This window comes from Castor canadensis, chromosome 13 (genome assembly GCF_047511655.1).
Source record: "Castor canadensis chromosome 13, mCasCan1.hap1v2, whole genome shotgun sequence".
NCBI classification, from domain to species: domain Eukaryota; kingdom Metazoa; phylum Chordata; class Mammalia; order Rodentia; family Castoridae; genus Castor; species Castor canadensis.
The window spans coordinates 26,293,652-26,303,732 of record NC_133398.1 but is presented as its reverse complement, the minus strand read 5'-3'; the positions used below and the strand labels follow the sequence as shown (position 1 = coordinate 26,303,732).

The following is a 10,081-nucleotide window of genomic DNA, read 5'->3' as shown; positions in this document are numbered from 1 at the left end:
AACACGTCCTCCTTTTCTGTTTTGTGGGTCTCTGGATAGGTCAGAGGTGGTGGCAGTGGTGCAGGGCTGAGGGCATTGGCTGTTGGGCATTGTCTGGGTGGATGGAAAACATGGCACTCAGGAAATCTATATTCTTGGAGACTATCAGCGTTTTGCCTGGATGCTCTCCATTTTCTTGATGAACTTGGCCTTGGTAAAAGCTTCTTGTTTGCTTCTAGCCCTGCCACGTGTTTGCAAATCTTTACAATATGCTGCTCAAATTGTAACAAGGGGATGGAGAAGGGGGACTTGATTTGGGAATGTGTGCACACAGTGGTGTGTCTGCGTTGGGGGCCTGGCTGGAGGTAGCCAGCTTTTCATAGTGGCAGCTTGTTGTCACCTTCCCCCTTAGACCCAGGCTCTCTAACACCCCCTCAGACCAGGCTTTTGGCCACCACACTCCCTGCATCTACAATCCTCCCTTCCCATCTCTAGGAAGGAAGGCCACAGAACCCAGATCCAGCCCAGGGCGCCAGGATCAGGGTGCTGAGGACCGGGAAGGCTTTGCGAGGCTGGGCAGTCTCGAGGTCAAGGTCAGGGTTGAGGTCAGCAGCGCTAGCCCTTGGCGCTGGCTGGGGTGCGCGCGGTGCAGCGCTGCCGGCGGCCTCGGGAACTGACCAGGCCGCGTGTGAGCGCCGGGATTCCTGCTCCTGCCTTAAATATGCCGGTTATTTTTATCCCCCTACGTCAGGCAGCGAAGGCCATCCCACCAGTGGCCGCGGCGGCTGCTACACAATGTTGCCCTTTAGTCGGGAGGGGAAATGGAGGGAGGCCAGACTTCCTGATCACATGGTGCTGAAGTCAATGAAAAAAAATTAAGGGGGACCCCTCCCTTTTTCTTCAGTGCCCGATCCAGGTCCCCCTCCCGCTCCCCCACCCACCCCTTTTGGGCTGTGCGCGTCGGAGGGAAGCAGAGCCTTCCAGGCGGAGGGCCAGCCAGGCAGGAGAGAGAAAACATAAACACGAGATTGTTGCAGTAATTGGTGGCTCCGAAAACACTGAGGAAATGAGAGGCTTGTACGAAACATCAGCCGACAAGAAACGGGGTGATGTCAGACAGCCTTCCAGGATTAGAAACCCTTAAAAGCTCTGAGCCCGCGGCCGCTGCGGAAAATTGCTGGCGCTCCGGGTAGGAAGCCGGGATTTTGCGAACTCCCTTTTCGCTCCCCTCTTCCTCTTTATCTCTTGCTTTTGCTCTTTTTCCCTTCTACCTCCTACCCCACGCTTTCTTCTCCCTCTTTCTTTCTCTCTTTTATTTCCTCTTCCTTCTTTATGAAAACGAAAGGGAGAGATCAAACGATTTCCATTTCCAAGACACCTCAAACTTTTTGTATCTTGTTACTTTGAAACACCAAACTGGACTGAACTCCGAAACAAACTTAAAGCCGACAAGTGAAACTTGGTCTCCATTGTTTGAGATTGTTACAACTTTCTCCTCTTAACCTTCCTTCCCCTTTTGGGGGTTAGAACTGCGCCCTGTGCCCTGTGCACAAGCAAGCAGGCATTCGTCAGCTCTCTCCCCCAACTCCCAGGGAGGGCAGGGAAGCTAACAGCCAGGGAGCAGGGAGGGTGCTGGGATAGGTCTCCCAGGAACCCTCCTGTGTCTTTAAGTTGGAAGCCAGGCCTCATTTGTTCAGTGACACAAAAAGTGCCACCTGTCCAGGCTTTCTCTCCTTGTGTTTGCCAGGATTAATGAGACCATATTTGGAAAAGGCTTGAGGTCTACAAGGAAAGACACCCAGGACACCTTTTGAAAGAATGATTTATGTCCACCTTTACTCAAATAGGAACCAAAAGAGCAATGCTCCTGTCTTTAGAACAGGTGAACCCAGCACCTGGCTCCTTGCTTCAGGACATTTCAGAAATCTTAGACTCTGCCTTATTAATGGGGCTGTCACCTCTTTACCCAGAGCAGGTTTTTTCCCCTTTCTTTCTAAGACCCAGAAAAAGGTCACATCAAGGTCAAGTTTGTACAACCTCAGAGGAATGGAACTAGTTCCAGTGACTTGGGTTCCCCTCACTGCTGCTCATGGTGAGAACCATGTTCCCAGCTTGAACGCCCTCCTCTGCCACTCATAAATCTTTCGATATGCAGCCCCCCACACCATGGTCGACACTTTTAAACTGCAGTTATTTGAGCTTGGTCTTATCTAATACACCTGCAGTTATAGCACTCACTGTGTGGTAGATGGACAACAGCCCCAGGGCTAGGACATGGCCAGTAAGTGTGAAGCCCTGAGTTCAAACCCCACTACTGCAAAAAAAGAGTAACAGGTGATAAGAGCCCTATTCTCTGTTTTTCAGTTCTCCTGTGCACACTTGTCATTTTTGATGTTCTCTGCACACTCTGAAAATCCCAATGGGGAGCCTCATCTCTTCCCAGTGTCCTCTTGATGCCCTTGGGTTAGGTAATGGTGTCTCCACCCTCCATTGCACAACCTTGGAATCTTGGGGTCTTCTTCTATTCTTGCACCCATTCCAGATTTAGGAAGGTTCATAGATTCTGTTGTTTATCTCCAGAAAAATCCCAGATTCTATGTTGTTCCCTTCCTTCCCCTGGCATGAGAACCTGCAGCTGCCCCTCTGGCAAACTGTCTTCCTCTGTGGGCCTGTGGCTCCCAGTCCTTGAGTTCCAGTCCTCACCTTGCCACTTAGTAGCTTCCTGCCTGGAGTAAGTTATTTTCCCTCTGTGAGCCTCAGTTTCCTCAGCTATAAAGTCAGACTAAAGATAGAGTCGCCTCATAGAGTCAGTGTACAAATTAAATAGAAGGCATGCAAAGGATGTGGTTTGGTGCCTACCACAAAGTGGGTGCTCTTTAGGTGGGAGCCACTGCTTACACTGCTCCATGCTAGTGCTTCACATGCTTGACCTTGCTGCCCAATCCTTTGGAGAGCTGGGTGTAAGCAGCTTCTTGGTCTCACCCTCAGAGCTCCTGATTCATCTGCAGCTCCAGTGAGGGGTCCCAAGATCTGTATGTCTGAGGGGCTCCTAGTGATGTGGGTGCTGCTCACCTGCAGTTCATGTGATGTGGCTGTGGTCAATCAGATCTGATTGTGTCTCTGACTCTCTTTGTCTATGCTGCTTGGCTTAGCTGTGTATAAGCCCTTTTTTCTCCTAGCCACACGCACCTCTCCAGCTTTACCACCTACTCAGTGGATATCTTAAAACCCTCCAGTCCCCCCAACACCTACTCTGTGGATACCCTAAAGCCCTCCAGTCCTCCAGCTCTTAGGTGTGCCTCTCTCTCACTCTCTTTATTGAGAGAACTTCTTCCCCTCAGTGTCTTCCTCTTCTTTGAAGCCTTTTGGCTTTTACTTTCAGAGCTACCTTCCTCCCCCTTCCATGCTCCAACTTCCAAGGTGGTCTCTATCAGATCCCAATCCCAATTTCAACATACCTGTCTCCCTCACTGGTCAGTGGGCTTCTTCATGCAAGGGTCAGGTCTTGTCTGACTATGTGTCCCAAAGATATGTACAGATTTGACTCATGAAGGGCTTAATAAATGTATGTTGAATGAATAAAAGTATGGATGAAGCAATAGTCCATTCTCTAGGAAAATCACAGCCTATCTGATAGGACTAGTGTGTGTGTGTGTGTGTGGGGGGGGGTACTCTGGGGACTTATAACAGCATCCAGACTCCAGGGCTCACCCTGTGAGCTGATTGAATGAGAGAAAGCAGTTACTTGTGAAACTCTAAGCATCTCCCTCTCTGTCAAAGAAGGCACCTAGCATTATCCTCCCCACCCACAAGAGGGTGATGGGACCAGGGAGAGGAAGTGAATGACTTTGCAGTGTTTTTAGAAGCGGAAGTTAGGCTCAGGTCAGCTTGGACACAAAGATCTTCTCCATCTCTGCTATACATGTGTGCATGTGCACAAACCCACAGAGAGAAACAGATCTAACCATCCTCTCTTTGGAGGTTCATGCCAGTGCCTAGCTATAGCAGGGTTTGGCTAGAACATTCCTTGTGGCAGTTGAGGTTGATTGGTTCCAATCCAGAGTCTCCTTCTCCTCGAGACTGCAACTCTAGGCTTGGAGCTCATGCATGGGTTGGCTCCCAGGGCATCTTTCTGGCCCCTGAAGTCCAGGACAGTAGCAAGAGGGGTGCTAAACAGCCAGCTCTCAAGACTGACAAAGGAGACTGAAGGAACCAACATACCCTCAGGAAGATTCTGTGACTGAGCCACACTTGAGTTGCAACCCCTGCATTCTAAATTCAGGGGTAAGACAATGCTAATACTGATTAATATTAATCACTTTATTAATCAGTGTGGCTTTATGTGTGCCACACTGTTCAGTCCTCTTGCTAACCCAATAATACAAGTATTGCCATTATTCTTGTCAGGTAGATGAGGATGCTGAGGGTTAGAAAGTTGCTCAAGGTCACAAAGCTATGTAGGAAAAATACATTTTTCTTGTCATCTCATCAACAAAACAAACAGTTCAACCTAGCATTTGGAAGCAGAAGCAATGAAAAGCTCTAAACTTCAACAATTCAGCCTTATTTTGTCTCCATTTATTTCAGTCAAACTGGTTATAGAGAAGTCTAGAATTCTTAGGATGAAAAAACTGGGCCACCACCTTATCAAACCTATTTCACCCACAAGTGACCAGGTTGAGGCACAGAAAGGGCTAGGTGTGTGCCTAATAGCATCCAATCTACAAACCCAGGCAGACCCCCTCCCTCCCGTTCTCCTTCTCTTCCTCCTACAAAAAAAAATTGGGGTGTCTACACCAGGCCAGGAAGTCATAGCTTTGAGATTATTTCTCATTTACCATAAAGACTCTGACACAGAGCTTCAACTAAGAGAGCATGCAGAAGGGGTGTGGTCAAATGTCAGATGTCTTTCAGGCACCATTGGAGGGCCAAGGTAGGCAGGTGCCTGGAACAAAACAAGGGGGCGTCTGCATTTATAGTCTGGCTCACAGCAAAGGCAGACAAAGGTTTTGATCTGTGGTAGGAATGACATTTCTTGGGCAGTGATCTCCTTGTATTCTCATCACCTCTGGATGACCCATTGTTGGACAGCCTATCAGGGCTACACTCTTCTACACATTAGAGCCCTGGGAAGGATAATGGCTTCATTTGATACACAAAGCACTAAGTGGGAATACCAAGTAGTGCATTCTGGGCCTCCATGTACTCACCTGCAAAGGAAGATGATGAAGTAACTGCTGTGCCTCCTTCATCAGGCTGTGGCTATGAGTTAGATAGGTCTGTATATGTAAGGAGGGTTTTATGGAGTCCTGATCGTGTGCAAGTTGTTAACATGACTATTACTGGCCTGGGCAGGCCGTAAGTAGTCAGCTCAAGAGGACAGCTTCCAAGTACGTGGGGAATGGTGGGATGGAGCCAGAAGAAAAGAGAAAGAGAACTACATCTATACACTTGTTGGGTATACTCTGTGCCTAACACTCAACCAGACTGCATGCTCTCATTTCAATGACACGATGATCCAGTGAAGGATGTATTTGTACTTACTGTGTTGAATGGTGGCCTTCAAAAAAGATATACCCATGTTCCCCAGAGTCTGTGAACATGACCTTATTTGGAAAAAGGGTCTTTGCAGATGTAATTAAATTAAGGATCTTGAGATGAGATTATCTTGGTTATCCAGGGTCCTAAATCCAATGACAAGTATCCTTAGAAGAGACTCACAGAGGAGAGAAACCAGGAAGGAAGTGGCCATGTGAAATGGAGGCAGAAATTGGAGAGATGCAGCTCCTAGCCAGGGAACACTTGAGCCACCAGAAGCTGGAAAAGGTGAAGAAGGATTCTTTCTCTGACTTACAATGGTTCTGCTTGGGATTTTTCTACTTAATGATGGTACAAAAGCATACCCATACAACCTCTCTGTTTCTCACTGTCAATACTGTGTTCAGTAAATAACAGGAGATATTTAATACTTTAATAATAAAGTAGCTTTGTGTTAGGTGATTTTGTCCAACTCTAGCTAATCTAAATATCCTGAGCATGTGAAAGGCAGGCTAGGGTACGTTCTCATGTTCACTAGGTTAGGTGTGTTGAATGCATTTTTGACTTTCAATATTTTCTTTTTCTTTCTTCTTTTTTTGAGGAGTAATAGGGTTTGAACTCAGGGTTTTGTGCTTGCTAGGCAGATGTTCTACAACTTGAGCCATGCCTCCAGCCTTCAATATTTCCAATTTACTTTGTGTTATCAGAATGTAGCCTCATCATATGTTGAGAACATCTGTATGTACATACTTTAGGGGGAGCGTGACCCTGCTCGTATGTTGATTTAGGACATCAGGTCTCCAGAACTGTGAGTGATTAAATTTCTGACATTTGAAGTCCTAAGTCATGACATTTGTGGTCATTTGTTACAGTAGCCCTAGGAAACTCATACCGATGAGCCTTATCTTCATTTTCCAAATGAGAACACTGCACAGAGAGGTAAGTGCCTTTTTCAAAACCCCCTGACTCAAAGGGAACCATAGTTCAAGTTCAGGCTTGTCTGGTGCCAGAGCCAGCACTCAGACTCTGGGTAGCAAGAAGCGAGAAAGTGTAAGGGATGTGGTAGAAGGTCTCCTAGGATAAGGACAATCAGACCTGCTAGGAAGCAAGGGAGGAAGTGGTCCTTTCTGTCATAAGGCAGATCTTTTTATCCAGAGAATTCCCTGAAGAGAAATGCTTCTTCAACTAAGCCCACAACGAGGGAAAGTGGAGTCTTGAGGAAGGATTTTGGTGGTCATCAGTGGGGGCCCTAGGCGGTCAAATCCGCATGAAGCCTCACACCAGTCTGAGCTTAGAAAAATACAGTTCTCTTTTTAGAAATTCTCTCTCTCTCTCCCTCTCTTTTGTTTTGACACAAGGCAGGCTGGGAGTGGCCTCCACAAGGAAGGAAATCACTAGGAAATGCCTTTAGAAAGTGAGATTTTTTAGAAAGCATGTGTCATGTCATCGTTTTTGATGCAAGGTTTAGGCACTGCAATCTGAAACAGGAAATAGGAGAAAGTAGGACAGAGCCAATGAGAGGACATGAGGAGGTCTCTCCTTCCAAGCCAGCTGTGGCACTAAGGCTAGCAGCTGTGGCTATGGAGCCAAGTTACATGGAGGCGGGTTGAGGAAACAGTGGGTGTTGGCCTGGAGAACAGGAGTCTTTTCCACACACTGAGGGCTGTCAGGGGGGCAGGGCAGTGGGTCTGTTCTGAGAGGCCCATGGTAAGGAACTAAAACCAGTGGGCTAGGAACATCGAAAGGAGCAAGAGAGGACCATGGGAGTCAAACCCAATTTCACCACTTACTAACTTGGGCATGTTTTTAAAACTCTTTGGCCCTCTGCTTCTTCATCTGTAAAATGAGGGATGCAGATGACAAAATTGAATACATATACATATATTTTGGCAGTCTGGGATTTGAATTCAGGGTCTCACACTTGCTGGGCAGATGCTCTACCACTTGAGCCCCGCCCCCCCATCCAGATGATGAAGTTGATGCTCAGAGAAATTAGCTATTTGTCAAGGTCACATATCTCAGAAAGAAATGTTAAATAGGAAAAATACATTCTCATTGACATAGAAAGCAACTGAACCCAGCTGGAAGAGGCAAAGAAGGGTACACACACACTCACACACACATACACACACATATACCTGTTCTTTACACTGATACCTTTCTTGTAGAGTTGTGGAAAGGATTAAACATAGTCATGTGTGTATGTGTGTGTATATATATATATATATATAATTATATATATATAATTTAATTTGCACAATTCTCTCTATATAGTTATATGCAACTTTATGTCTATATATCTATATCTCAACAACTGTTTTTCTGTAGGTGTGTGTGTGTATGTATAGGCATATATATACATATATGCATATGTATATATATATATTTATTTATTTATAGTTTTGGAAAAGTACCCTGTAGATGTTGCTGTTTTTATGTCTTTTGGAGGAGGCCAAGGAACACTCTCAAGAGGACACAGATCAAGGAAGGTGGTAGGTATTTGTTATAGGTAAGCAAAGACCTGCCAGCCAGAAGGGATGGCAAGCAGGAGTGCTATCAGGGGTACTCATCCACTCTGGGCAGTGTGAGATCTGTAAAGGAAATCAGTGAGAGACAGGATGGAGGAGCTGGTAGGGTCAGTAAGGAGGACTGGGGGGCTGAGTTAGGATCTTGGACATCATCTTATAGGTCAGTGCTGCTCTAACTTAGCATGTACCAGAATCACCCCAAGAGCCAATAGAAATACACATTGTTGGGTCACACCCCAGAAATTCTGATCCACTGGGTCTGGGTGGTGTTTGAGAATTTGTGTTTCTGAGAAGTTCCCAGGTGACACTGATGAGGCTAGTCTTGGGAACATGCTTTGAGAGACATGCTATATGACGCAGGCCACTGGATGATTAAGGGTGGTTCAAGGCGAGGTTCCAAGGCAGCTTTCAGGGAAACTTTCTCAGCCGTGCTTCCTGAAGCCACAGAAGCAGCTGCTTGAGGCCAGGCTCCTGGATGTTTGGAGGTAGAGCTGCAGGCACTGGTCCCCTCCATTTTCCCACAGCAGCCACAGGCCTGTGGTTGGCAGGCCTTGGGGAAGGAGAAATCAGTAGACAGGCGCTGAGGAAGGGCGGGATAGCAGCCGGGTGCCCTGCAGGGCATCTTCACACTTTGTCTTCCTCCTTTCTTAAAAGTAGCAGTGGGAAGGGTGACCTAATTCCTGGGCATCCCGGGGATAGACAGCGGAAATACAGAGGGCAAAGGACTACCTCCCAACTGCCCCTCCCCCACGTCCAGAGCCAGCAATTGATACCCACCTGGGGGCTCTGTTAGCCAGTCCTGTGGCTTCCTGACGTTTTCCGGGGTGGCTGAGGAAGGGAGGACAGTTGTCAAGGCAGCATCTCACCCTCTCTCTCTGTCAGTGCTGGAGGAAAAACAACATTTAGTTAGTTAAACACCCGGCTACGGTTTCGTTTGAAAAGCTGGCTTTGATTAGTAGGCTGCAGGGATTGATTTATGAGGACAGACGAGAAAAAGAACAGCATAAATATGTAGAGCTCACCCAAATGATGACTAAGGGGGTACAAAATATACAAAACCCTTGCAAGTTGAGAAGGAAATGACTTATTAAACTTTTTGTCCTAGCTTGGGTTCACGAAGTCACATTCTTGACAATATTCCTTTAAATCCTTAAGCTAGATGGGTTTTCCATCAAGGGATGTGTTGGATTGAGCTACCCACTTTTCCTAGGAGAGTCTCACCTCTGAAAAGAGTAGTTTTTCACATGTGTATGTTTTATGAAATATACATGTAATAAAAATATACAGTGTATGAGATGTAATTTTCTTTGGCTCTGGTCCACAGGTGCATTGGTACATCCTTTGGAAAGGAAACACAGGAGCCAATCTGAAGTGGTTTTCTGTGTGAGGCTGGTTAGATAATTGATCGAACCTCCAGACTACAGAGTAGCATGGGGAAATTTACAAGGAATATGAGCAACCCCGGAGGTATGGTATTGTGCAGTGATCTGGGGGCTGCAACAGTAGGGTTCAGATTGGTGTGTATGGTCAATGCCTCTAACATAAGACCATCCTATATACAGAGCCACACATTTCCCCTGTGAACTTCTGTGAATATCAACTCTTACAAGTCTTGGGAGGATGCACATGGAAATAGGCCTTTAGGGACAGTGGCAGGGTGGACAGATGTCAAGGGAGGTGTCTGCTTTGTGTGTAACATCTGCAATGTTTGCATTGAGCATGCATTTGTGCATTGCTTGTATAATGAAAAAATGATTAAAAACATAACTAAATCCTCGCTCTGAGCTTCTAGAAGAATGGTACAGCCCCTGCCCTCCAAATCTTTTCTCCAGGACCGTGGCAATGTCCCCCTCACTCCTCAGCACGATGGCATCTGCTTCTTGGTTTCTACTTAGGCTCCTATTGAGGTCCACCTGCTCTAGGAGTTCCTCCCCTATGGGCTGCTCTTTAAGACTTAACCTGACCTTGACCCTTCCCTCCCCACAAGGCCATGGTGTGACACACCATGTCCCTCTCCCCTGAACTCAGGCAGAGCT

The 10,081-nt window shown here is 46.7% G+C and overlaps 1 long non-coding RNA gene across 1 annotated transcript; it reads left to right on the top strand.

The window, feature by feature from the left end:
* Window positions 1-943: 943 nt before the first annotated feature.
* Window positions 944-9,871, top strand: LOC141415393 (uncharacterized). The gene is made up of 4 exons (XR_012440355.1): window positions 944-1,168; window positions 5,660-6,456; window positions 7,918-8,009; window positions 9,370-9,871. It is a non-coding gene; the product is annotated as an uncharacterized lncRNA (long non-coding RNA).
* The last annotated feature ends 210 nt before the right edge of the window (window positions 9,872-10,081 follow it).